We start from the raw sequence: 6,234 nt of genomic DNA on the forward strand, positions 1-6,234 counted from the left end.
TGCACCTTGTCTGAGTCTAAAACTTGGTTTTGCTCAGGCTATATTACAGTGTTTGATGAAATCAAGTGAAATACCAGTGAGGGAAAATCAAAGGCTTCCTTTGGCATACACAAAAAGATTTGAGCTTCGTTGTTAAAGAGTGTGACATAAAACGAGTGTGACATATCTCGCTGAAGTATTTTATGCCATAGAGTCTGTACAGAATTAAAAATATTTTTGAAATGTAAGTGTTAGAGGCATTTGGACAGACACTGAATCACATGATAGACAAAATTATTTGTGTGAGGCAGAATATTTTTGAAGAGCAGCTGCAAAAATATTTTAAAAACTAGTAATTTTGACAGTTCTGCACTAACACCATTTTTGTACCTGATTCAGTAAAGCCACCTTGAAAACAAGCAGGAATATTAAAGTATCTAACTGCTTGATCTTGTTTGGGTAGGTACCAAGGACATAGGGAAAGGTAGGAGACAGGTTCCGGAGGCCAAATTTAGGCTTATAAATAAGAGATTGAAGTCTAGGACCTCCATAGTAGCATTCTCTGAAATGCTTCCAGTTCCACATATGCAGGGCCAGTTATACAGGCAGAAAGGCAGAGGCTCAATGCATGGATGAGATGATGGTATGGGGAAGAGGGATTTTGGTTTATTAGAAACTGGGAAACCTTTTGGGAAGGGTGGAGCCTGTACAGGGAGGACCTAAACCAAAATGGAACCACATTGCTGGCATGCAGAATTTAAAAGGTCATAGAGGACTTTTTAAACTAAGGACTAGGGGAAAGCCAACAATTGTGGAGGAGCACACGGTTTGGACAGAGACATCCCTTAGAGCAGTGGTTCTCAACATTTCTAGACTACTGTACCCCTTTCAAGAGTATGATTTGTCTTGTGTACCCCGAGTTTCACCTCACTTAAAAACTACTTGTTTACAAAATCAGACATAAAAATACAAAAGTGTCACAGCACACTATTACTGAAAAATGGCTGACTTTCATTTTTACCATATACTTATAAAATAAATTGATTGGAATATAAATATTGTACTTACATTTCAGAATGCTACTTGAGCCTGTTTTTCCACTTATGAGTCTTGTACGAAGCCAAAGCTCCGCTGCCTGCGGCTGAAGCATGTAACTTAGCTTTGTGGTGCCCCCTGTGGTGTAGCAGGTAACTGCCCTGCTTGCCATTTCCTAACGCCAGCCTTGCAACTCCCCCAAACCCATCCTGTGACCCCCTGGGGGCTGCAACCCTCATGTTGAGAAACACTTCTCTAGATGAGTACCCCTAGAGGTACACATATCCCTGGTTGAGAACCACTGCCTTAGAGCATCCCCTTTAATAAATCCTCCCTATATCCTAGTAAAGAGGAGAGGCAGAAACAATCAAACAAAAGAGTCCCACTCAATTACATCACATGAATGCAGACAACTAAATATTGACACATTTTATATGTGCTTGTATACAAATGCTAGAAGTCTAAACGCTGAGATGGGTGAACTTAAGTGTCTGGTATTAAATGAGGATAGTCATACAACAGGCATCACAGAAACTCAGTAGAACACGCTTAGGGTACAAAATACAAAGGAATAACAGAGTAGGTTGCGTTGGTGGGTAAGTGGCACTGTATATGAAAGAAGGCATAGTCACATATAGTAAAAATCTTAGGTGAATCAAACAGTACCATAGAATCTCTATGGACGGAAGTTCCCTGCTTGAATAATAAGAGTATAGCAGTAGGAATACATTACCGACCACATGACCAGGATGGCAACAGTGACTGTGAAATGCTATGGAAGAGTAGAGAGGCCACAAAAACGTACCTCAGGATGGGAGGCAGAGATAAAATGTCTGGACACCATTAATGACTTTTTCTTGGAGCAGCTAATCCTGGAACCCACAAGAGGAGAGGCAATTCTTGATTTAGTCCGAAGTGGAGCACAGGATCTGGCCCAAGAGGTGAATATAGCTGAATCACTCAGTAATAGCAACTATAATGTAATTAAATTTAACATCCTTGTAGGGGCAAAATACCAAAGAAACCCACCACAGTAGCATTTAGCTTCAACAAGGAGAATTACACAAAAATGAGAGCTAGTTAAATGGAAATTAAAAGGAATAGTCACAAAAGTGACATGTTAGTTTCCAAGAAACTTGCAGACAACACCAAAACAGAGGCTTGGGGCAGGTCTACACTACTGCTTAAGTTGATCTAACTAACATTGCCTAGGGGTGTGAAAAAGATCCCCCCTCCTCCCCCCGAGCAATGCAAGTTACAGCAACCCACGCGCTGTCCACACTGGTACTATGTCAGTGGAAGATGCTCTGCCACCAACACAGCTTCCACCTCTTGTGGAGATTAAGTAATTATGCTGACGGGAGAGTGCTCTCCTGTTGGCATAGACCATCTTCACCAGACCCGGTGCAGCTGCACCAATGTAGCACTTCTAGTCTATACTTGCCTCAGACTGAATGTGTACCTCAAATTAAAAAAACAAAACAAATCAGTAAGAGGGCCAAAAAAATGCCTCCATGGCTAGACTGCATAATTAAACAGACAAAAAAGCATCTTTTAAAAAGTGGAAGTCAAATCCTGCTAGAGGAGAATAGAAAGGCAAACAAACTCTGGCAAGTCAAGTGTAAAGGTATAATGATGCAGGCCAAAAAAGAATTTGAAGCTAGCAAAAAACTAACAGCAAAAAATTAAGTACATGAGAAGCAGGAAGCCTGCCAATCAGTGGGGTACCTGGATGATAAAGGTGCCAAAGAAGCACTCGACCAAGACAAGGCTGTTGCCGAGAAGCTAAATGAATTATTTGCACTACTCTTCGCTGCAGAGGATGTGTGGGAGATTCCCACATGTGAACTTTTTTTTTTTTTAGGTTACAAATCTGAGGACCTGTCCAAGATTGAGGTGGCTGTAGAGGAGATTTTGGAACAAATGGATTATTTAAACAGTAATAAGTAACCAGGACCAGATGGTATTCACCTGAGTTTTGAAGGAACTACTAACTGTATGTAACCATTTGTTTAAATCATCCTCAGTACCAGAAAACTGGAGGATAGCTAACGCCACGTAACACAGTTTTTAAGAAAAAGCTCCAGAGGCAATCTTGGCAATTACAGGCTGTTAAGCCTAACTGCTATACCAGGCAAAGTGGTGCACACAACAGTAAAGAACAGAAGGATCAGACCCAAAGATGGATACAATATGCTGGGGAAGGATCAACGTGGCTTTTGTAAAGGGAACTCATGCCTCACCAATCTATTAGAATTCTTTGAGGGTGTCAGCAACCACATGGACAAGAGTAAAGCAGTTGATATATGGTGACAGGACCTTCCGAAGGCCTTTGACAAAGTTCCACATGAAAGGCTCGTAAGCAAAGTAAGCAGTCATGGGATAAGAGGGAAGGTTCTCTCTTGGATCAATAACTGGTTAAAAGTTAGGAAGCAAAGGATAAGAATGGTCAGTTTTCATAATGGAATGTGGTAAACAGTGGGTCCCTCAAATCTGTACTGGGACCTGTGCCGTTAAACATATTCATAAATTATCTGGACAAAGAGGTAAACAGTAAGGTGGCAAGTCTGCAGATAATAAAAAATTACTCAAGTTACTTAAGTCCAAAGCTAACTGAAGAGTTACAAAGTGATCTCATACAACTGGGTGGCTGGGCAGCAAAAAGACATGGAATTCAATGTTGATACATGGAAAATAATACACATTGAAAAACATCCTAACTATACATATAAAATGATAGGTTCTTATTATCTGTTACCACTCAAGAAAGGGATCTTGGAGTCATTGTGGCTAGTTCTCTGAAAACATCCACTCAATTTGCAGCGGCTGTCAAAAAAGCTAGCATAATTTTAGGAACCATTAGGAAAGAGATAGACAGAAAATATAACTGCACTATATAAATCCAAGATACACCCACACCTTGAATACTATGTACAGCCCTGGTCTACGTCCCCCAAAAAGATACATCAGAATTGGAAAAGATACAGAGAAAGGCAACAAAAATGATTTAGGGGTATGGAACAACTTCCACAGGAGGAAAGATTAAAAAGTATGGGACTGTTCAGTTTAGAAAAGATGATAAGGGGGATATAACAGAAGTCTATAAAATCAGAAGAAAGTGAATAGGGAAGTATTATATCTCTTTACAGAACACAAGAACCAGGGTCCAATGAAATTAATAGGCTGCAGGTTTAAAACAAACGTAAGGAATACATGCAATGCATAATCAACCTGTAGAACTTGTTGCCATGGAATGTTGTGAAAGCCAGAAGTATAACGGGGTTCAACAAAACTTAGATTAAGGATAGGTCCATCAATGGCTATTACCCAAGATGGTCAAAGGTAGCAATCCTATACTCTGGGTGTCCTTAAATGTGTGACAGCTGTAAACTGGGACTGGACAACTGAGGGTTGATCACTCGATAAATTGCCCTATTCTGTTCTTTCCCTCTGAATCATTTGGCACTGGCCACTGACAGAAGACAGGATACTGGGTTAGATGGATCATTGATCTGTCCCAGTATAGCCCTTCTTATGTTGCACAACATATAAAAAAGAAATTAACCCTATAATTATTACAGCTAGACCCACATTTAAAGTTGGAGGCTAGAAATAAAAAAATGTTATAAATAACTTAAATGAAGTCACAAGGTTGTTTCCAGTAGAAAGCTGGGCAGTAATCAATGTGCTTAATGTGCTGTAGATACCTGAAGTTTGAGCATCATGAGAAAAACCTTCCATGTCTGAGAGGTGCTTCCATCTAAGTCTCTATCACTTTAACAAGCTATTTCACTCAAAATTAACAAAGGGGAAACAACTTTTAAAAAAATTATTTGAAGAAATAAGTTTCTTAAAGTACTTTTCAAAAAAAAGGCTAGACTTTTCTCCTCCTCTGTGTAAACTTGAATAGCTCTTACCCACAGTGGCTTTTAACCTTGTTACTTAACCATATTATTTTAAAGCGCCTCAGTGGGAGACCTCACACCTTAACTGAAAGCTTTGACTTTTTTTTTTTTTAAAAAAAATAGAAGTTTAAAGGGACTCTGAAGCTTAACATGACACAGGGTCTTTAAGCTAGATGCCTCTGCAGGAGGTGGGGGAGAATGTGTTGCTACCTTCAAAAATTCTTTGCTATCGTGGAGAGATTTCCAGCTGGTGGTAAGATGACCGCTACAGGCTGGGGACCTACTGGCTAAGCAGCAGTTCTGCAGAAAAGGACCTGGGGATTACAGTGGATGAGAAGCTGGATATGAATCAGCAGTGTGCCCTTATTGGGCTGCATTAGTAGGAGCATTGTCAGCAGATCGAGAGAAGTGATTATTCTCCTCTATTCGGCACTGGTGAGGCTACATCTGGAGTACTGTGTCCAGTTTTGGGCCGCCCACTACAGAAAGGATGTGGACAAATTGGAGAGTGTCCAGTGGAGGGCAATGAAAATGATCAGGGGACTGGAGCACGTGACTCACGGGAAGAGGCTGAGGAACTTGGCTTGTTTAGTCTGCAGAAGAGAAGAGTGAGGGAGGATTTGATAGCAGCCTTCAACTACCTGAAGGGGGGTTCGAAAGAAGATGGAGCTCGGCTGTTCTCAGTGGTGGCAGGTGACAGAACAAGAAGCAATGGCCTCAAGTTCCAGCAGGGGAGGTCTAGGTTGGATATTAGAAAACACTATTTCACTAGGAGGGTGGTGAAGCCCTGGAATGGGTTCCCTAGGGAGGTGGTGGAATCTCCCTCCTTAGAGGTTTTTAAGGCCCGGCTTGACAAAGCCCTGGCTGGGATGATTTAGTTGGGCTTGGTCCTGCTTTGAGCAGGGATTGGACTAGGTGACCTCCTGAGGTCCCTTCCAACCCTGATATTCTATGATTCTGTGGAATCATTCATGGGGGTCTTTAAGGGATACAAACAGGGCCCTAGCGGCTGCTGGACAGGAAGGTGAGAGCCACACCAGGCTATGTGCCAATGAACCAGTCCTGCAGCTGCACTCAGAGGGGGTGCACTCAAAGCAGCAAGAAAAAGTCAGGAGGCATGGCCCCCCATCCATGCCCTGGCTGCACCTCAGCCTGGCTGGGGGGAGGGTGGCCTGTGCCAGCCGGCGGCGGGCCTGCTGAGCGGGCAGAGGGAAATAAGGGCGCCCCACGGCAGCCGCTCCGGGCGGAACAGAACCCGGGTACGCGGCTGGCGCCACGGCGCCCCCTAGGGGCGGGAACAGACAGAGCGGCGGGG

The sequence above is a fragment of the Caretta caretta genome, chromosome 6 (assembly GCF_965140235.1).
Source record: "Caretta caretta isolate rCarCar2 chromosome 6, rCarCar1.hap1, whole genome shotgun sequence".
Lineage (NCBI taxonomy): Eukaryota > Metazoa > Chordata > Testudines > Cheloniidae > Caretta > Caretta caretta.